The sequence below is a fragment of the Falco peregrinus genome, chromosome 1, assembly GCF_023634155.1.
Source record: "Falco peregrinus isolate bFalPer1 chromosome 1, bFalPer1.pri, whole genome shotgun sequence".
Taxonomy (NCBI): domain Eukaryota; kingdom Metazoa; phylum Chordata; class Aves; order Falconiformes; family Falconidae; genus Falco; species Falco peregrinus.
Genome location: NC_073721.1, coordinates 48265853 through 48288171, shown reverse-complemented (window position 1 = coordinate 48288171; position 22319 = coordinate 48265853). Strand labels below are relative to the sequence as shown.

Sequence of the window (22319 nt, the reverse complement as noted above, 5' to 3'; positions counted from 1 at the left end):
ACTCACAGACCACACCAGGATGCGTTTTCCTATGGCTCAGTGGATCCCTCCCTTTAATTTCCAGTACAAATAACAATTTGTGACTAAAGGGAAATCCACCTGAAACGTCTGTCCCACGAAGCCATTATCCACTTGAAAAAAGCTTTTCTGGGGCTGATCCAGCCCTCTTCTCATGGCTGCGTTTATTTTTTAAAAGCAAAAGATTTCATGTTGTTTTGTTTCTAATTTTCTAGAGAGCTAATCGGATTGGCAAGCAGAGAAAGGAGCTTTCAAGAGAAGCAGCTGCTGAATAGCAGATAGCATATAAAGCTGGGCATGTAATCCAAGCTTTACCCACAGCTTTATTAAGATCTAGATGTTTTATTGCAGACATATATCTGGCTGGATTTCAAATTAAGTTTTCTGATTTCTCCCTTTCCGTCCCTCCCCTTCCCAACAATTTTTTTTCCTTCATACAATTTGCTGCCTTTTGCCAGAGGAAAGTGTCTCGTTTAACTGGTACACGTGTTGCACTGAGCAACATCCTCAATTTAAATGGAAATTCTATCAATAACAAATGCACTATCTCTCCTTGCCCGGGAAAGGGCTTAGAAATATCGTTCAGAGGTAAAAAAAAACCACAAAAAACCAACCAAACCCAGAGCTCGAACCCATCGGTACAAGAACAGCCACAATCCTCTTGCAGAGGCCAATTGCAGATAAACTGCCCATTTGTTTGCAGCCAAGATAGTGTAAATTATCTGGAGGAAATATGAGTTCAGTAATCAAGCCTGAAAAAGAAAATGAAGGTCGGGGGGGTGAGGGGGAAGTGTGGATCTCATTATATAGTTGCTGTTATCGTTTATTGCAGCAGCCCTGAAAGACTTTGGCTGAAAATAGGGGCTGATGCGTGGACAAGGGAGGAGAGACAGAAGCGACAGGAGCAAGAACAAGTCTGCAGCAGATGCGACAGCCTTACCCCTTCTCCCAGCGGCTGGGGAGAGGATGGTTTAAATGACTCAGTCAAGGGCACAAGGAGTTTGAGGTAAAGGGCCTAAATGCATGGTTGGGTCCCAGCCTGTCGGCCTCTCCAAGTCTGCAGCTTTTTCTACCTGTTTTCTTTTCTCACAATTCATCCCTTATATTTCATGCCTAACTATGTTTCTGGAGTCAGAGATTTTTCTGTATCATGTAATGCTATGGATGCCCTGTAATGCATCCCCCCGATGTGGCAGAAGCCTAAACATAACTAACCATGAAAAATGAAATAGAATTCAAATACATTTATCCCTTTTTTTGTGGGGAAGAGGGAGAAACCTAAACCGAAATATTAAGTTTTCCTTTCATCATTCAAAATTCCAGAAATCTTCAGAAATGGCTCTTTTCTGGGTGAGAAACTTTTCAAAATGAGAAACTTTGCCAGATGTCCATATTGTTAAAAAGATATTTTCTCCTAAAAGAGATGCTTCAAGGAAAATTTTCCAGCCAACTGTAAAAATAAATCATTGAGTATTGCTTCTTTTGACTGATGAGATTTATAGGCGCTGTATAGATGATTTATAGAGAGGATTGCATAAAGATGCTTTCTTGACTGCACTCAATAAACCAGTCTTAGACTTCTTCCCAGCTGGTACAGAGCACTGATGCTCTATTGATGCCAGTGTCTCCGTGTTCCATTGCCCCAGTGAGGATCAGGTCTGTGGGCTTCATTCCTGTACACAGGACACAGAGTTGCATTTTTATCAGACTCGCTTGGGGGTGACAGGGGTGCAGGGAGAAGCACCCAGCTCCACAGTTCCTGGCTGTGACGGGGGTCTCATACTCCCCTTATTTTTCAGAGCCAGGCTTCCAGAACCAGAGCACGTGAAGGTGAATCACCTCCCAGGTCTGTATCAATCAAGCAGGAGGATGTTTAGGAGGTCTGGCTGTGACAGAGGTGGTGTGGGATGCCACAGGGGATAAACATCTCTTTCCATTTGTACTGGTTTTACTTGTTGATTTATTTACTGTTGTCCAGACTCGGTGGTCCCTGCTCTGCTTTGCATGCGCCTGCCGCAGGGCAGGTTTCTCTTGTGATGTGGTGCATGAAGGTGGGGGGGCTCCAGCTCCCCCAAAGTTGGGAAAAAGTTCCTGGTCCCTGTCCAGATTTGGGGTGTAGCTGATTTTCTAAATCTGTCGGGATTCATTTATCACAGTGATGGATCCTCTGCCCATATGTTTAAATACCAAAGAAATGCAGCCTTGCAAATTTCTGCTCACCCAGGATGAATAATTTCAGTTGACAGGCAATCAAGAAAAGATTAGTATTTCTGTTGCCATCCACAACTCTAAGATACTTGGTGAGAAGTTTCCTTCTTCCTACAAAGCTGCGTGGAATCTCACAATGTGCTGCTGCTGCTGTTAGTGCCATTTTCTTTCCCCCTGTCAACTCTGTCCCAAAGAGCAAAGCTGTTTGCAAACCCCCAGTGCCTTCCTCAAAAATATCACAAACACCGTCTTCTACCTTGTGCCATAAATCACAGCAGGAAAAATGAAATTATAGGAGCTTACGAGACCCGCCAGGCTAGGGCTGATGCTGAATTCATCAAACCTGTGGCATGTCCAGAGCTTCAGTTCCACCTTAGCCCTTTGCAGCTGATGTTTGAGGCAGGCGATATTTCTGAGCCCGTGGCAACACTAGTAGTGAGGAGAAATAATATGTAATCATCTGGACTGACTCTGCTTCAAGAGAGGCTGGGGGAGCCACCTGTGAGAAATAAAGGCTTTAAGGAGTGAAGGAATCAATTTTTTCCAAAGCTATTTTTCTCTGAGACTGAGGAAGAGATCTCCTTTGCCCTAGCATGCATCCTCGGTTAGTAACTGGAGTCTTCTGTATGAAATACTGTGCGAGAAAACCACAGTGTCGTTCGCTAAACGGAGTTTTGGAGGAAGGAACGGCACTTCCCAAAGAGCACGGGAGCAGTGAAAGCTCTTCAACGCCTTTAGTTTCCGTGTAGCATCTGCTGGTGTTTCATTTCTGGCATCTATAAAGCATCTATTATCCCTGCTGAGTTTTTACACCATCGCCTTCGCTTATGGAAAAACAAAATCCACCAAATAATAAATAAACGCCAGCAAGGAAACAAGATAAATAGAAAAAGCAGATTCTTCTGAGGAGGGAGCTGGGCCTTGGATCTGGATCCTGGTGGCTGGGGGGGGCCTTCAGCCACCAAAAGAGTTTTCCAGAGGGAACCTATTTCTTATGCTAAATCTAATGACTGTTTCGGCTGGAAGAACTGCATCCCCCCAGGGCAGCCCTTTTTGCTGAACCAAAGAAGTGGTGTGATTTTTTTTCCCAGGGTGGAGGAATGAGGAAAGGTTAACGTATTATTAAAAACTTCATTAATATGCTAATGATCAAGAAACTTCTGCTAAAAATCATTTCTAACTGATTACCTCTTCTCCCGCACCTTTCCCCCTGTGTGTGCGTGCCCCAACATGGTGCTAAATGACTTTTCCATCGTGTCCCCATGCTGTCTGGGACAATTCCCTCTGGCTGAAGCTCTAGGGGTGGATCCAACACTGCAGATGAGGGCTGAGAGCAGCTCATCCTCCAGTAACCTGGAGGAGTCTCCCTCCAAGGACCATGCAAGGACCTAGCCTGGCTTCCCTGGGCATCCCAAGCTGGGGGGCAGCAGGGTCCAGGCAGCCGGCGAGGGGGATGGGCGGCTGGCGGGGGCTGCTCCTGCATGGCTTTGCCCATACTTTGCTGGTGCGGATGGGGAGACTGGCAGATTGCCACACCACGGAGTTGTTTTTCCTTCTCGCCGTCTGCCATGAGGAGCCTCCCTGCCGTGACTCACGGCCGGGTCCATCTGTCCCTACCGGTGAGCTTCCGCCCTGCCGCCGGCAGGACCAGCAGTGCTCGCTTCCCTCCCAGAAAACAAAACAAAATATTCCTTTGGCGAGGGCCCACTGGCATGGGGCTGGTATTTCAGAGCTTAGCTATGGCATGTAGTTCCCACCGTCTTTTGCTCAAAGGAGTTATCTCATTACTGAAGTCGGATGCTGCTGACTCATTTATTCCATCGCTTTTAGGCTGGCTATATATATATTTTGGCACGAAGGCGTGCTTTGTATTTCAGGAGCCGGGGGAAAGGGAAAAGAAGCAGGAAGAGAGAGCATTATGGTGCTCAGCTTCATGTCCAGCTTGAGATTTGCTGTAATGGCTTGCAAATGAAACAACGCTCCATAAACATCAATATGTTTTAAAGGTTTCTCACACGCCATAATTTGTTGCCGTCCCAGCTCCAGGGAATCAGGGTGCTTGCAGCAGTGTGTATTTCCAGGGAACAGATCTCCTGCCCGTCACCACAGAGGGGAAAAGAAATGAGGGGCTCTTTGCCCGCCTCTTCCTTCAACATCCCACATGCCTCCTCCACGCCATCACACCTCTGAGTCAGCCTTCCTCCCTGTTCATCTTCATCAACTCCCCATTGCTTTTCAGTTCTTCGCTGGAATAATCTTAGCTCCCATGCCTTGCGCATTAAATTATTCTTTCCCTCTGCTGTTATTTGCCAGTGTGGCACTCCCAGATACGGTTTCCTATACAGCAAAGGTATGGAACCATTGCGGAATTGATTAAAGAGGCAATACATCCGTCTTGGCATAGGCAGCACATGCTGGAGCAGTTTGCAGCCTCCTCAGGTGGGACCAAATGCTTTCAGAAGCTGCTTCTTTCCCCTGCTGAACCGAGGGACTCAAATTTAAGAGCACACCTGAAACTAGTTGCTTTACCTTTAGCTAACCCAAGAGAGAAGAATTGGATCATGCTTTTAGGAAAAATTTTAAAAGGGATTTAGGCACTTGTGAAATGTGGCCCTCTGGCACCGTTCAGCAGCTCCCCATCTGCTCAGCATCTGCAGCCACGGGGACTTCACCCTGGGAAGCTGAAACAGCTGAAATAAAGACTTGGCTTTGATGGCTTTCCTGCAGCTGGCCATGAAAACAAGCCTAAAGCCATGATTAGGACCCTGCAGGTACATACCCCTATGTCCTAGGGGGGCATACATCGTCCTTACTAAGTATTGATGGCAATGTGAATTCAAAAAGTAAATAAACATGCACAAAGGTGTATGGTATCTGACCTAACGCCCAGTGGTGATCACTAACAGAGTTATTGACCCAATAGTTTGCTGCTATAAGAATTCTGAAAATGCCAGGTAGGTGTTTGTAAATCACAGTCCCACACATTTTTCTTGCTGGAGTCAGACCACTGCTGGGGCTGTGTAAATCACCGTGTACAGAGCCTTTATGGATGCAATAAATCTCAAAGCTCTCACCTTTTTTTTGTTGTTGTTGTTGGTTTGGGCTTTTTTTCTTCAATAATTAAAATCCAAACTGAGAAGGAGAAAGACTATAACCCTTTGCAAACTCCAGCTTTTTGAGGGGTATTTCTGGAAGGTTTGGAGCACCCAGTGAACAGGAGCCCGAGATTAACAGACTAGCGGGCAAAGAGAGACCAGTCAGACCTCCTGCATGTAAATGAATTTATTCCTCTTTGAAGCCGAACTTTTCATTTACAGATATTGCTTGTCTTGATTTTTAAATCAAGAAGACTCCACCACAAACACTGGAGCACTGCTGCTGTTGCTTTTCATCTTCTCCCTTAAAAATGCAGGTTTTATTCCTAGTCAGGAATAAAAAAATAAAGAATTATTGAGGAGGAGACCCAGAAGTCTTGCTGTCAGGAAATGCACATCATGCATTACACAGCACAAAAGAAACTCGAGGATTTTTGTATTCTTTCATGGGGCCTCTTTCCAAATTAGAATGAATGAGATTATCATAAGGATATAAGAAAAGGATACTGAAAGAACAGTCCAAATTGTTTTAGAAATAGATCTCATGGGGGAACATAGTTATAAAAATTAAGCCAATTAGATTGAATATGGGTTGTTTTTCCCCTTCATGAAGAAGCACACAGAGGTAGATAATTAAGGCCAGTACACTGTAAGCATTAGTATTCCTGGCTGTGAAGCCCACAGTTTTAATTAGTCACTGGGTCTTTCTGCAGGGCCAAGTTAATAGACAAGGGCATGGTGACCTTTTCTTTTCCTTCTCGTCAGGTTCATTACAGCCCTGCTTATTGCCACGAAGCATTATAGCTTTGTGCTGGCAGCTGCTTTAAAGGCAAAATGAAAGCCATAAGCATGGGTCACCCCAAAGGCACATCAAGCCCATCATCCAAAACGGAGAAGTCCTTGGTTTCTACCTTCACGTGTGCATTTCTTTCTGCACATCCACAGCTCCTTGGAGCAGGGGAGTGAGAAACAGGGCAGCTAACGGTGGCCAGCCTCCAGAGAGGCAAAGGGATGGAGGTATTGGTGCCTGCTGGGATGCAGGAATCTTCTTTTCAAAGGCATCTGTTCAACTTTGTATGAAAGCCACTGCAACACAAGCTTTTCATATATGTAGATGCTTGTGGAAGTGTCCCTCTGCTTGCCTGACTTCCCTTGTGCTCTGCCTACTGGCAAACATTGATTTCTGCTTTCCCTTTTCTACCTTTCTACTATTTCCCTGTTATCTTCAGCTCCTTTCAAGAAAAATACTGTGAGACTTCTTAAGGAAATTTTAAGACAGCAAAGGCATCTTTAAAGTGCTGGTAATTTCAACACCTTGTCTTGCACTGCAGGCGCAGATTCCCCACGAACTCTTTGAAATACCAACAGCAGTTATAAAAAGTTAAACTTCTTAAACTTTCCGGATGCGCTATGGTCCATGCCTGGTGGCTGAGCTCTATCTGCCACCACAGCATCACCCAGGACACTGTCTATATGATAAAACCTGACTGTGCAGGAGGGAATATACATTTGTTGTGCCCAGGGCACTACTAGACCTCATGGTGGGGCGAGGGGGGATGAGGTGGAAGTGGGATGGGGATTTCAGTCTCTGCAAAGGAGAGAAGCTCAGGATGTTTTTCTGAATGTTTATTTTGAAAGTGTTGGCATGGCTGACAGCACAGTATAGGATCCAGTAAAGCTCTTGGTGTTGGGTAGCACACAGCAGAGAAACTCAGTCCCAGACTTAAGGGCATTACACCCCTTGACACAAGCAAACTCCCAGCCAAGTTTCATACAAAGAGGGGGAAGCTTTTGTTCTTCTTAAGTGATTTAGTTTGACAAGTGAGTACAGCTAGAAGTTCCCAGCCCAGGATCGCTCTGCTGCTAACTTAGGAACAAAGCTTGTTTTGCAGAGGGAGATCAGCTTTGTGCAGATGGCCCAGCCCCAGCATTGCACCCTCCGTTGTCACCTCCAACTCCATTTCCCAGGATCCAGGGGACCGGAGGAGTGGGCAGACAGTGCTCCTCTCGTGTACAAACTTCCTGAAGGTTTCCTGCCAGGAGAAAGCTTTCCTATCTCTAGGAGAAATTTGTTTCAAGAGCTGCATATAGATTTGTATGTGCACCTGCGCGTGTGCATGTGTGTGTGTAGAATAACCTAGCTGTTTAGCAAACCATTAATCTCTTGAGTTTATTGATGCACAAAGATTATTTGCAGGTCTTTGAAATGAAAGTATCTGTCTCACCCCCTTTGTAACTGTGTCAGTATCTGTACCAAGCTGGAGTAAATCAGCCAGACTGACTTTGCCACGTCTCTGCTATTACACCAGGGTAAAACTCACGTAAACGAGATCAGAATCAAGTCCAAACCTGGCAGTAAATGAACTGCAGCAGCAAAAGCAAGTTTAATGGATGTGTACTGCAGTTTAATGGATATGTACAGCTCTTGTTTTATTGCTGGGTTTTAGGAGAATAGCAAGCATTTAATTGACTTTGATAGAAGAGGGTCTCCTCAGCACTGTAGTCTAGGGCAAAACCAATCATGAATATAATTAAGGCATTTACTTACAACGCATATTTGTTCTTCCTTACTGTAACTCCTGCCTTACAAGCTTTGCTGGCTGCAGAAGGACATCAGTTTTGGCCTGCTCCCCACTTTGCCATTGAAAAGAGGGGACTGCCTCACCCCCTGCTGTGCTGGCTCCAGCCACCACAACCCAAGGATGCTGCAGCCAAGACACTGTGGGCTTCAGGCTTTTGTCTCGAGCACAGTTTCGATGATAGTGCAAGGGCTTGTGAGGAACACTGAGGGGTGGGGGGAGAAGAGTCACTGATGGTTCCCCGTGTCTCTGTGATGTGCACCCTGGGCTGCTCTCCCTCCCATGGGTGCTGCAGCGAGCCCTCGGGGTGCAAACCCACAGAGCATCGCTCGCCTTCCCGGGCCCTAAGCGTGGGGCTGAACTGCAAGCTGTACTTTTAGTAACAAACGTTGTGTGTGTCCGTCCTGTTCCCCCCACCCCTGTTCCCTGAGACGATGTGCTCTGGATGCTTTCCTTTCATGTTTCCTTTGAGGGGAGTTGGAGCTACAGGGGTGTGCAATGACTGTGTAGGCGACTGCCAATGGCTACAGGAAGAAAATCAAGGGCTCCATCTCCTCCTGCAAATCCCCAGGCTGCCAGCCCCAGCCTGGGGAGGCTGGATCCACCTTGCCCAGCAAAATGTGCAAGCAGGAATGATGACACCCACCAGGCTCATCATTCAGGTGTGGGAAGACCTGCCCACGGAAGAGCTAATGAGCACTGCAGGCAGGGGTTGCTGTTCTGAGCCTTTGCCAAGTTTCGCCATGCTGCAGCCTCAGAAATGCCACCACATTTCTGCCCTCCCCAAAGGATCCTGTGCAAAACGCTTGGTCCTGCTCAGCGGGGAGAGGGAAGGGTGTCCCGCAGGCTCTGCTGATCAGAGAGAGGTGGCTTCTCTCTCTCCTCAAGATTTCATGGGCCTTTTTCCGCAATCAGATGACACCTTTGTGGTGGCAACCACCCTTTTACCGATGGCTCCCATCATTTAAAATGGGCACCTTCCTTTCCCCTCTCAGCAGAGAAACTGTTCTGCTGTGGCTGGTTACAAACACCCTGCCTGTCACTGCTGAGTGAGGCCATCCCTTTGGATTTCTTCCATAACAAAAAGAAAATAAAAATGAATGTATAAATGTAGGATAATTATCATTTAATTAATTCCAGTTCTGTCACCACAACACTCTGTTTGACCTTATTCATAGTTACTTGATCTTCAGCTCTTTAATATTTCAGATGACCTTTTGGGCTGGAAAGATGCTGCTGTTTCTCACTAGCATTCATGAGTCAACTTGTGCATCAAGTCACAGCAGTGGACCCAACCTCATTTATCATTCCATTTAAGGTGTCAGCAGAGCCATTATTCAAATGACTGGCCACACATGTAATCAATCTTTAATGAAACAATAATTGCACCTTCCAATCCGCAGGACCTCTGCCTTTCTTAAAGGTATCTTGTATATTAATTATTGAAAACAATTGTGTTTTACCAGCAATAAGTTGTGTTTCATCAATTGCCATCTTTTAAGAGATGGGAATTTACTGGGAAATTTATGTCCTTCTGTTTCACTAAGGGATGGGTAAACAGCAGCTTCTGTTCCTCTTTCTCTCACTTTCATATTTCTTGTGATTCCTGTAGGTTCTCACATCTTGCCAGAGACAGAAAAGCATGGGATCAATATGCTGTTGGGCAATAAAGAGGTAACGTATGGATGTGCCACCCCGAGATGATGTTGGTGAATGTCCCTGTCTAAAGTGCCCCTGTTCTGCAAATAGTGATGCTTATGGGAAAAAAAAAGGAATAGCCCCAGAAAATGTTTCCAGACAGGGAGACCTCAGGGCTACTTGTGTCATGTTTCCTTTTGAAAAGTATTCAGGCTTGCACTATTTACCAGGATTTGAGAGGGTTCATTCTGAGGCACAGGGTAGCAAACCAGGCTTTTCAGCAGGTGAGGCTCCTGATTGCTTTTGCCTCATAAAAAGCCAGCAGCTACTGGGTTCTTCTTCTTTGCAAACTGGGAAGCAGCTTGCTTCATGTATGCCTTTCCTCTGAATTCAGATGGAGGTAAGTCAGAAGGTTTAGTCCTGGCAGTATTGGAAATTGAAAAACCTGACCAAGATCTAGTTGGTTGGGGGTTCTTTTGATCAGAATAATGGATATTTTTTAATGAATGTGAAAAATTTCTGTGACTTTTATAGATTCCCCAAATATAAATACTGAAAAAGATTCATGAGGGAAATTTAACTGGCTGTAATGCTGCTTGGTTTGGGGGTAAATTGCTTAGTGATGGAGAAACATTTTTAAAAGTGAAAGCTGTGGTTGTGGTAAGTGCCGTTGCTGGTCCTAGTGCAGCCTCTGTGGATTACAGAAATAGCAGCAGGGCACTAGTCCGGCTATAGCAACACAGAATTTAATATTAAGAAAGTTCCTATTATTAGCCTCTTTATTTTCTCAGTACTGTATTGTTTTACTTGTATATTTCCTTGTTTGCAATCTTTCAGCAGCTCTTCCAATTGGATTTTTTTGTTTGTTTTGGTTTTTTGTTTTTTTCTTCCTTCCTGAAATTGCCATCAGCCTTGTTGGAAAAGAATATTGCAGTGGCCTGGTACCCTGAGCTGTTTGCACTGAGATCCCAACGGAGGAGGTGAGCTGGCTGGGAGAAGAAAATGAAGTTCTATTTATGCAGCAAGTCTGATAGTGGAGCAAGGTAAATAGGCTAACGGGGAGCCTCGGCTGTGACAGGGCTGTAACTTGGGGAACAATCTCTCTTGTTTAGTTTCTCTCCCATCTTTATTGACTCTCTCTGCTGCATTAAGACAGCTCTTGTGCTATACAACAAAATGGTGATGGTTAAAGCAACCTATTGAGCTGGTGAAGCTTCGTGCACAGCACTGTATGCGTTTTGTAGGTTGTTGGGTTTTTTCCTTCTCCCAGACTGTTTTCATGTACCTCTGATCTTTCCTGCTCTTGGCTGCCCTGGTTCAAGGTTTCCCCATCCTGAACTGTATGAGTTCTGTGTTCAATCTACAAGACAAACGAGCAATTGAGAAACAAACTCAGCAGAGCCACTCTGGCACAAACACAAGGAAGGGTGGTGTGAGCATCACAGCAAGACATGCCTTTCCCTCCTCTGCATCCCTCTGTAATTCTCATTTCACTACCAGCCCCCTTAATAAACCACACATCTACACACAGAGAGGAGCTCCTCTCCACCCTGCCTTTGGGTCTGGTCAGGATGAACGAACAGGGGATTTTCCTTGCTCTACCTGCATGCTCCTGCGTGACAGCAGGTTTCTTCTCTGGTGGGACTTTGCAAGGTGCTGAGCTTGGTCCCACAGGGATGCTTCTCATTTCAAGAAACCACATACAGCGAAACAGGCAAGCGCCTGCTGTGTGCCCAGGGATGTGCAAGGGCAGGAGCAGGACACTAATCTCTTCCTGCCAAAGCCAGCACAAATGGGTCTTCGTGCTGCTGCTGACTCTGATCATGAAGAGGTGCATGAGCAAAGTCCCTTGTGGGCAGGGACAAGTGACCCATTTACTGGTGCCAAATTATTCTAGTCTCCCTATGTAAACCCCTCATGTATAAGGGTATTTCACTGTGCTTAGTGGCATGAGTAACACTTTTGCTTGTATATCCTTGGGGCTGGCCAGTTGTATGCGATGTTGGGGGTGATGCATAGGGCTGAGGTTTCTAAAGGGGTGTTGGTGAGCTGAGGGCATGGATGGACCTTGCTCGCATTTAATAGGGGACACTGTTCAGACATCTCACAGGGAGGTCCCAGGCTGGGCCACCTGCATGGAGAGGTGGTTGCAGTGCTGCTTCAGCAGTGGGAACTACCTTGGAGCAAAGTCCCAGAGCCCTTCAGAGAGGAGGAAAAAAAAATAAATATTAAACCATTTTCCTAGCACAGGATTAGTTAGTGCAAGGTCAAATCCTACTAATCTAAAAGACTGGATTGCAGGGTGATAAATGACGTGGCCTCCTGTATTGTTTGGTAATTAATTGTTTGAATCCTATTGTATTATGGGGTGGAAAAACCAGAAAGATAAAAGAAGAGAAATGCCCTTTTCCTTCTGTGCACACTGAACTCCATTTGTTGAGAAAGGATTTATAGTTTTCATCATAATTTAATTCTAAAACATATCACTTAATTAAAGGGATTTATTAAAATCCTCTGGCAGTTCTTTTTTAAGATTAGCCTTGGACTCAGCCCCTGAATGTCACGGAGAAAATTCATCAATTGATTTGTTTAACTGCACAAGTCTCACCCCCTCCCTGCTCCGGCTGATGCTGGGTAGAAGAAAGAAATCCATAGTCAAAAGCTTAAAAATGTTGAAGATAGATGGGCGTGCTGATTTCATCCCTTTTTCTCTTTCCCTTCCCCCTGTGGCTGGGACTGGTTTTAAAAGCCTTTGTTAATAAGCCAATTAATATTGATGATTGAGCACTAAGCTGTCAGTTTGTCTGCCAGAGATGAGTAGTGAGTCTGTCTCCCAGCGCTCGATGAGCTCTGCTCTGTCAGCAGTGACAGGGACACCAGTTGTCCAGCCCTGGAGGGGGACATGTGAGATGGGTTTGTACTGGGATGCCAATGGTACCTGCCTTTCCTTCACTGGGACCTCTGTGTATCGCCTGAGCCCCGATCCTGCAAAAGTTTTCTGACCTGGATTGCTCTGTGAGGCCCCCCCAAATCAGTGAGTTCCTGGGCTGTATGGAAGAAAGGCTCTGCTTCCTGGGGGTACAGCTGAAGAAAAAGGCTTGGAATGCTTCTAGGCTTCTGGAAATGCTGAAAGGTGAGAGATATCAGAGGCAAATGAGGAGGCAAAATGGGTTGTGGACGAGCATCCTGCCTCTCTGCCCCTCCTCCAGCTTCCAGGCTGGCCGGCAAAAAAGGAGACTTTTTTTAGGGGCTTGGGAATGGGACCGTATCCAGCTGCAGGAGTCAGGTCCCTTGTCGCCAGCTCCAGCCACTGTCATTTGTCTTCCAGAGAGTTATTCTCCTCCTATTTGAACTCCTGATAAGATGTATCGAGAACCGCTCTTCTCTAAACCCATAAATCCTCCCAGAACCGAAACAGAGAGCTTGGGAGTCTTATTAAAAACCTCATGAATGAGTTCAGCCCATCTCTGATGACACTGTGCCTGTAGCCTTTGAAGTCTTCCACTGTGAAATCAGGAATTGCAGCACCGCATTTGGCGTTGCTCCCCGAACTCATGGCTCATGCTGAATACAAATCTGCTCTTAAGGGCTTCATCTCTGGATCCTCATGTCAGGCTTAAACGCAGTAAATCTCTGGATATAGCTGTCTATTAGCCCTGTTTATTAGATCTGGAAGGACTAGAGGGGGAAAGAAAAGAAGAAAAGCTCACAGAGGGAATGCTTTTTCAGTTCTTTTTCTGTGCTTGCAGCGACGTGGACCGAACATGAAATGCTACTTTAGGAGGCACCTTTGCAGTCTCACTGTGTTAATGTGTTACTTGGCCGCTATGTGTTTATAGTAGAATAGTCCAACACCAGTGGCTGATCCTTTCCTTTTTGCCTTTACCATCTCAGCTGCAGGGAGCAGCTATTCGAGTTGGCCCCAGATGGGTGTAAAGGCTCAATGTTTTGGGTAGAATATATGAAGTCCCTCAAAGTTTTTGGGAAGATGTTTCTTGTCACTTTAATGGAATTTATTTTATTTTTCTTACATTAAATGTTGGTGACCCTCTCCGGCTTGGAGGCAACAACATGCTTTTTCTGCATCTTGCCCAGATTCATGATGCTCTAACAGCACCGGTGGTGCTTGGGTCCAATGTGCTTAGAGCCATGTGAACCTAATTCCTGATCAGACCCACCCAAGAGAAAGGGCTCATCTTCCGATGGGAGAAGGCGAGTGCAGAAGAACCCTCTTTCCTGATGCCTCCTCTCACAATCTCTTGTTTCAGACCATGGGAGCCTTTTCTTTTCTCCTGGGGGAACTGAATTTCCCTACGCTGCTCCAGGCAGCTCCCATGGAAATCCCACCTAGCCAGGCTGGGCTGGGGAGGACACTCTGTGCTCACAGGGCTTTGCTTTTGGAGCCCAAGCAAACTGCTGGCTGCAGCACTTCTTTTTTCTCAAAAATGGCTAATTCTTCTTGGCCCCTCAGAGGTGTTTTTTCTAAAGCTTTTAACTTTTCCATCTTTTCTCTTGGGGGGGGGGGGGGGGGGGGGAAGGTTGCTAGTGCAGCAGTTCATTTGCATTACAAAATGCGAGTAAGACACTGTCCCAAGGCTTATGAAGTGCTGTCAGAAGATTGAATTAAAATACAGTGCCCCAAGTCCCTCTTGGTTTGTATTTAATTAAGGACTTTCATTCATCATTTATTTCTGCATCCCATCATCTTTGGTAGTTTATGAAGAAAGAGGAAAATAAGGCTTCCTTCTGACAAAGATGCTGATAAGTGTTTTCTGAAGGCAACAGGCTCCTCTGTCTCTGTTGATGATTTCTTCAACCCATATGGGTTTTTTAATGACACAGGCACTTTTTATTTGCTTTTTTGCTAAAGGGAGTCTTGCCAGGTTTACAAGAAAGAGGATGATTCCTTCCCATCTCAATGCCAGTTACATGCTAAAGTCTCCCTGCTGCTCCTGACGTTGGTTCCCAGTGCTTTTGGGGGGTAGAGAACTAGGTTGTGTTAATTTTTGTGTTACAAAAATTCAAACTGGGGAGGAAAAGAAGACTGTAGTGTCCCTGTGCTAGTCTTTCAAATTTGGATATAAAAGTGATGGTGTGCACAAACCTTGGCTTGGTTTCTATAAAAATTCATTCTGAAAAGGGATTTATATTTATCCTCCCATCTTCCTTCTAGTTAGAAAAACACACTCTCTCAACACAGGCAATTAAAAATGCACACACATCCCGAGCGGAGCTATTTGGAAGCAGCTCAGGTGCAGCCGAGCATGTCTGCTCCTGCATTTTAGCCTTTGAACTTCCTAAGAGTTAGAGAATCATTTTCAGACAGTGATGAATAGCTTATACTCCCATTTGTTTGCTTGGTGTCTTCCTTTAAGAAAATGTGAACGTTTTTGCTGGCTGTAGAAGTGTGGGGGAGGTGCTCCAGTCCTCCCGAGGTGTGAGGAGCAGGCAGGCTCCATGCACTGGGATATTGCAGCAGGGGGGTCGCATCCATCCTGAGCTGCCAGAGCACGCTCCAGCTTGCAACTGCAGCACCCGGAGCCCTCCCAGCCCCGTGTTGGTATTCAGCTTTGTCAAAACACTTCATTCCCCCCCCCCCCCCCAATCACCCCTTGCTTGATCAAAACCCCATCCTCTTCACTCGTGATCTGCTATCCTACTTGTCTCTCTGGATCTGCCTTCCCCGGAGCGAAGGCTGGCGCTCTTCTCACTCATGGGGGAAAATTCAGGGCTATTTATCACTGTCAGCAGGGAGGCGGAGGGGTTTTCATAACAACTCGCTACATGTGTTCTTGCACGTGATCCGTTTTTTACATAGGCTTAAATCTTGATCGATGATCTGCCCTGTCCTCCGAAGAGCTGTATCGCAAGGGATGACATTTCAGAGCTGCCTTCAGTATATCACCACAAACAGACTTGCCAGAGCACTTCCCCGGTTCTCATCTGTCCTAACAGTACATTATTTAAGCAAATTAAATCTGAAGCGTGTATGTGACCACCTTTTTGATTCACGGGGTCATGCAAATTAAATCTGAAGTGTGTGTGTGACCACCTTCCTTATTCACAGGGTCACGCACCAGGGGCTTTGCTGGAATAAATAAAAGCCTCTACTTATGGTGTGTTGGTGCTGTTGCCTTCATTCAAACCTCTTCTGACAGCTCTTATCAATTCTTTGGGTCCATGTTAGGAGGGAGAGGCTCCATGCCATGGCGCCAGTTGTTGCTGGTGAACAGCCCAAAGGCTGAAAGCGAAAATCCTGGTTTCCCCTTAACGGTGCCTGCTTTGCTGCTGGTGACAAGTAGGAATTTTCTCCTCTCCTTTGCTGTGTGTGTGAGCAGCTTATCAAGCCCCATCCAGGGCTTCTCCTCCTACATAGTCATCACAGCTGTGCCTCATTGTTAATGGCAGAATAATGGGAGCAAGTGTAAGATGGGAGGAGAGCTCTCTCCCGTTAGCTCTGGGAACAGAAGATGCTCTTCCTTCTCCCTGTTTAGCCTCCTGCCGATTCCAGGCGGCTCTGCCCCAGCTCCCATTGTGTGCGATAAACACAGCTGGGGAGGGAAGAACAGAGGGAGGGGACCATCGAGGCTCCCGGATACTTGTGCAGTAATAACTTATTTAAAAAATTGAAAGGTATCTCAGCTCTGTGGCTGTCTGAATACACAAGGGGTGATGAGAGCTAGAGAGAGGGAAAAGCTGTGTGTCTGCTGGTTCTGTTTTAACTTTTCCCCACCTTCTAGAAGCACAGCTACAACAGTGAGGTGTGAATGCTTTGGCCCCGGTGTTTGACATCTCGCGTAACGGTGTAGTAAATAAGTCTGAAAATACAAACTTCTGGTTCTGCAGCATGGCTTCAAAGCCAAAAATGGAGAGAGAGGAATTAACTAAAATTCACAGCTGCTGGGAGACCCTGCTCAGCCCAGCTGAGCTGTCACTGCCGCCTCTCCCCTCCAAGCCCCTGCTGCAATTCCCCAGGCTGGTGACTTGGATGACAGTCTCGAGAAAGAATCAATGAGAAAGGACCGTTACTGTTATTTATGATATGCTGTATGGATTTGGTGGCAAACCTGCGAGACTAAACTTCTTCTCGATCTCTGCATATTGTCCTCCAGGGCTGGGTTGGAAAAGCAGAGAAGCTTTTATCGCCGCTTGCCTGAATATATCTGTTCAGAAGATGAATACAGGCCACTTTTCTCCAATGCTGTCAGCCAGGCTCCTTTTACCAGCAAGTTTTGCCCATTTTGTTCTGACACTTAATAAGAGCTTTAGAAGGCAGAAGCCTTGTACTGCATTTTCTGAAATAAGCCCCTGCTCAGTAAAGCACTGGTATTAAGGAAGCACTTAAACTAAGGCAGATGTTTACATCAATTTTGGAGCAGAAGCTGCAAAATGCTTAGAGAGTACACAGCCGAGCTTCACTTCACAATGGGGCACAGAAATCCTCCACCTTGGAGAGGTGGTTACATTTCACTCTGTAATTCGGTTTTCAAATACACGGAGCGCCGGCAAAGATGTTATGAAATGTTCGCTTTGCTGTTAATCTGCACTACAGTCTAACCACCTGAAAGGCACCTTTTTGGGGATGAAACGGTGTGTTTTGCTTGTATTGTTGGGGGGGTTTTCCCCCTCCATTGCTTTTTTTTTTCTTTTTGTTCTTGGAGCATCCTTTAAGTTATCGCTAGTATTGATCAAAGCCAGGTCTCGACACAGGTGCTCTGAGCAAAGTCAGGGTCAGCCAGGGCAGCCGAGGGGCTCTGTGCTACCTGCAGCCTCTGTGTCCAGTGCTTGGTCCCCAGCAGTGATGGAAACGGTCTGCTTGAGAGGGCGGAGGGAGAAATGCTGGGGAAGAAAGGGCAGCAGAAGCATTTGCTTTCCCTCAGCACAGCCTCGCCAGTGCCTTGCCGAGGCACACCTGGCTGCTCCTCTTGCCTGGGGGGGCACCCACGGGAGTTGTTTAATCCTGCGAAAGTGGCAATCCCATCATACCGTGTTGCAGGGATGAAGGAGGTGGTTCGTGGAAGGGATTATTCATCGAAGGGAGCTGCACAGGCTCAGCTGCAAGGTAAGCCCTGTGCCACCGGGGCCAGAGCAGCTGGTGCTGCCCACGCCAGCGCAGAGCAGGGTTTGCTGGATTTAATTGCGCTAAGACACTGATTGATATTTTTTTTTTTGTAGCTCATTACCCAGCAAGTCATTTTAATTAACACCATCTAATATGGGTTGAGGTGTATTTTGCAAATGTCAGCACTTTTTTTCTTTTTTCTTTTTCTTTTTTTTTTTTTAATTCCCCTGTAGACCAAATGCAGAAAGTTACAAGAGGACAGCGTTAAATGATTTCAGTTGATTTAACAGTGGTAAAGCAAGTCATTAGCAAAGTGCTTTATGAAGCCATAAATGTCCTTTCCAAGTCCTTTATGGGATTCTTGGGGGAAATCTGTTTGTCACAGAGGATTCGTATTGCATTGCTCCTCACCTGATGAACAAATGGGTCAGAGTAAACACGGGGCTCTTGTGTCTTCCTCTTGGTGGGGCTGGTCCTCTTGGAAGCAACGGAAAGGCAGACCCTGGTGCAGCACCTGCGCCCCATGGCCCCATATCCTGCTCAGCTCCCGGGTGCTAGTGCAGGGAACTCCTCCTTGAGACCACCAGGGATCCCTCAGGTGTGAGGTGGTGCCAAAGTAGGATCAATACCTACTAGGAGCAAGCCCAGCTCTTATGGGATCAGTTGGGAATTGAATAAAGCGCCTGATAAAGTCACTGGCAAAGCTCTTAATGATTTCAGTTGTCTCTGATCAAACCCCAGGAACAATCTGAGGCAGCTTAGGTTTTGTTTACAATTAAATCCCCCTCTGTTAAGCTATACTGGTACTGATCACCACCCAGGTTTTAAGTGAACAGGAGGCATTTACTGCTTGTCTCCCTGTTGGCTCAGTTCTCCAGCGTGAACATCAGAAAAAAATACCTCCAGTCTGGGGTACTGATTAACCCCTTGAAACAAAGCAAATGTTCCCCAACATCAAGGAATGATGGAAAAAGGGCTGCAGAGAGATCTGGCACCTACCAGCTGTGAGCGTGTGTGTACAGCAATAGGTGAGCAGCCCAGTAAAATGTTCCTTCTCTCCTCATACCTCTGACATTGCACCTTCCATTCTACTGGTGTTCAAAGGGGGGAACAGAAAGTATAAAACTGGAGCATCTCCAGTTACATGCTTAAAATGAGACAGATACTCCTGCAGCACCACTGTAATGTGACTGCAGACAAAAACATGTCAAGGGCAAAGAGCTCGATGGAAGCAGTGACCATGGACTGGGTTATTCCTGGTGGTTTTATTTAGTTCAGTTTTGGAGGCAATGTACTAAGTGATTTGCTGTTTCCAAATCACTCTCAGAGCTGCCAGACCTAGTCTGCTAAATAGCAGTCAAGTTTAATGTATGAAGTCCACATTCATAAACCAGTGGTTTTGAGTAGGGGCTCCTCCTCCTCCTCACTACAGTGGTTCAACAGACTGTGCTGAACCATTGAAGAGTTTGGCACAATGTATATCATGTTTAACAAGATGTGCAGAGCTACATTTCCCAATACATTTCTCTTGGATACCCAGTGTGCAGGGTCTAAGCATTAAATACAGCAGGTGCTGTATCCGGCACTGTTGCCTCTCGTCACCCACAGGTGCAAAATGATCTGTAACGTTTAATATCTATTCAGCAGACAAGATTTAATGCAGACTTAAAGCACAAGGCCTGGCATTTTTTCCTCTCCCTTACATTTGTACAACTTCACTGGCATCAGTTCAAGCTTCATTAGGAACAGACTATTACGTACGACAGCCGAGGATGTACGGCTCATAACGAACGCTGGTTTGCAGGCTTCCTCCTACGCTGTACCAGCGAGCCAAGCCCATAAAGCTGATACTACATCATTATTTTTTATTCATTGTGTGTAAATATTCTTGCCACAGAAAGTAGCATATAAATGCACTGTTGAGGGTTAAACTGGGCTGGCGGTGGGTGCTGGTGCCAGCTGGGGAGCATGCCCAGAGCCTCAAGCTTGCAAGGAGAAAGGTACCAAGTCACCTCTCGTTCTCACTCCTAGAAAGTAGTTTTGTTGACAAAACATGCACCCTGCTCATATCACACATCCCTTTGGACACTTCTTGCCTGGCTCTGCAGTTCCAGGAAGGTGTTTTAGTTCTGACCATTCCAGCTGTGCTTCAACCAGATGTTTTTATGGAAATAAACCACAATGGGCTTCAGAGCCCTTTCCCAGCTGGATCAAATTAATTTAGACTTCATCAATTTAGGACCAAAGATTTTATAACCAAAGATTTCCTGACCATAAACTATGTTTCAGTTTGGAAGTAGACAAGTAATAATGCTAGCGATCGGGATGAAATCCCAGATAAATGTCTGTTTTACCTCCCAGAGTGCTTCAGCCCAAAGGGTGCATGCCCAGCAGTTACAATGGTGTTTACCTCCTCCAAGGAGGAGAGCATCCTCCCTCCCACCGGTCTGTTCTCTTACCCTCCAAACCCAGCACCAGCTGGGTGTTCGGTTCCCTTGCCAGCAGCCCCGGCGGCACACGCAGGCGTAGGCAGCTGTCACTCACAGCATACACTTCTATCTGCATCCTTGTTGCCCTCAGTGGGTACCTCGGGGGCTCGCTGAGGCTCACCGGCGTGAATCCCATGCTGGAGATGTACCTGACCTACAGAGAAGACTCAGCTTTACCCTTCGATTACTTCTGTATGTACACATCTTTACACCTACAGATTTCTTCCACAGGTAACCAGAAATCTGCATCACCCCAGTGTTTCTCTAGTATGTGTGATAAAAACTTGTGATTTACATTTCTTCCCATTCTTTAGCATTTCTTCCCTCATTCTGTTCATTTTAGGATGAGCAAAGGAGGAAAAAAGTGTGTCAAGCATACAAAAAGAGACTAAAAATCATACAGTCCCTATTTAGGAGCGAGGTGCTAATTTCCTTTGGGGAAAAATACTCCATGAGAGATATAAATGGATCTCTTCTCTGGTTTACTCCATAGCAATTACTTCTGCATGGCCGCCAGAAGTAGGCTGATCGATTAATATTTTAGGCTTTCAGTCAGCTTGAGTTTATAGCTCATCTTAGCACCAGGAGAACCTAGCAGAGAAAGCTTTCCTTGCTGGCCTTTGTAAAGCAAAAGCGATTCCTTTGCGATAATCCGCACTGAGTCTCTGCAGCCGAAGTCTCTGCAGAACTGTTTTCGTAGTGGCTGATCTGGGCTCAGCCCTCGCTGCTAACGGGGTAGATAGGAAGATACTGAAAAATCCAGTAATGAAAGCTCCTTTCGGTCGGAGGTAGCATCACAGGGGAACGATGCCCCAGCACTAATTGAACCAGGGTTGCTAATTCCTGCCATGTCGTTGTCAGGAATAGCTGAATTTAGCAACAGCGAGTTCTGCGTTACTATCACTGAACCTTCTTCACCCTCATCGGAGTTGGCTAAATCGGGGGGGAGGGGAGAGACCCCGTGGGGCAGCCCGTGAGCAAGAACCACCAGCCCTCGGGCGCTGGGGCTGGCAGCGTGATGGGAGCACCAGCAGATGTGCTTGTGCACAAAGTGGCAGCCCAGGAAGGCAGTTGCAGGTGCCCGTCCTCCTCCTCAGGGTCTGGTCAAGCTCCAGCCTCCCAGTGAGGCACTGGCATCATGTTGTTCAAGATTTCTCAGACACGGGAGACTGGGAAGAGGTCTGTCCTGACTTTGGCAGGGATAGAGTTAATTTTCTTCCCAGTAGCTGGTACAGTGCTGTGGTTTGGGGTTAGTATGAGAACAAAGTTGATAACACGCTGCTGGTTTAGTTGTTGCTCAGTAGTGCCTACCCTAAGTCAGGGATGTTTCAGTTTCCCGTGCTCTGCCAGGGAGGAGAAGAACCTGGGAGGGAGCAGAGCCAGGACAGCTGACCTGAACTAGCCAAAGGGCTATTCCATACCATAAAACATCATGCTCAGTATATAAACTGGGGGGAACTGGCTGGGAGGGGCCGGTCCTGCTGGGGGACTGGCTGGGCATCGGTCAGTGGGGGTGAGCAATTGTATTGCGCATCATTTTGTCTGGGGTTTTATTCCTCTCCTTGTTATTTCTTTTTGTTATTGTTGTTATTGTTATTATTGCTACTATTATATATTACTTTATTTCAATCATTAAACTGTTCTTATCTCAACCCACAGGTTTTACCTTTTTCTGATTCTCCTCCCCATCCCACTGGGCCAGGGGGAAGAGAGCCATTGGCTACGTGGCACTTAGTTGCCAGCTGGGGTTAAACCACAACAGTCTGCACAGACAGACGATGAGATAAAGGGAAAATCAGAGGAACTTTCCCCCAGCATCAGCACTTTGAGAGTTGTGAGTGAGACATGAAAATGAGATTGATTCGACTTTCTAATGGGAGTCAGATGCATTTAATTTATTCTTAAGCATTTCTGTAGCACTCACATAAAGCTGTGCTGATACGCACCACGCATCCCTTCGCCCTTAAACTCCAGGAAGGTCAGTTCAGTAAGTTCTTCAGTGCAGGGTGTTTCATTGCAAGCCCACAGCATTCGCAGACCCGTTGTAACTCTGGGGGCTGTGTCTGCCCCCTCGCTCAGCTCATCCTGCAGTGGAGCAAACAGTGCTTTGATCCTGGGACTGGCTGCTCCTGGAAACGGGACAGCAGGGAAGAGCTCTGACATGATGCTTCCCTGGCTTTGCAGGTCCCTGTTTCCCCCTCACAGTCATGGCTTGTGGGCAGCTGGGTGC

The 22319-nt window shown here is 46.4% G+C and overlaps 1 long non-coding RNA gene across 1 annotated transcript in view; it reads left to right on the top strand.

The window, feature by feature from the left end:
- Positions 1 to 879: 879 nt before the first annotated feature.
- LOC114010454 (uncharacterized) overlaps positions 880 to 22319 on the top strand; it is a 34161-nt gene continuing 12721 nt past the window's right edge. Inside the window, exons 1-3 of the long non-coding RNA XR_003551870.2 lie at positions 880 to 1024; positions 9513 to 9574; positions 10449 to 10581. This is a non-coding gene — a long non-coding RNA (uncharacterized LOC114010454). The remainder of the gene's footprint in view (positions 1025 to 9512; positions 9575 to 10448; positions 10582 to 22319) is intronic.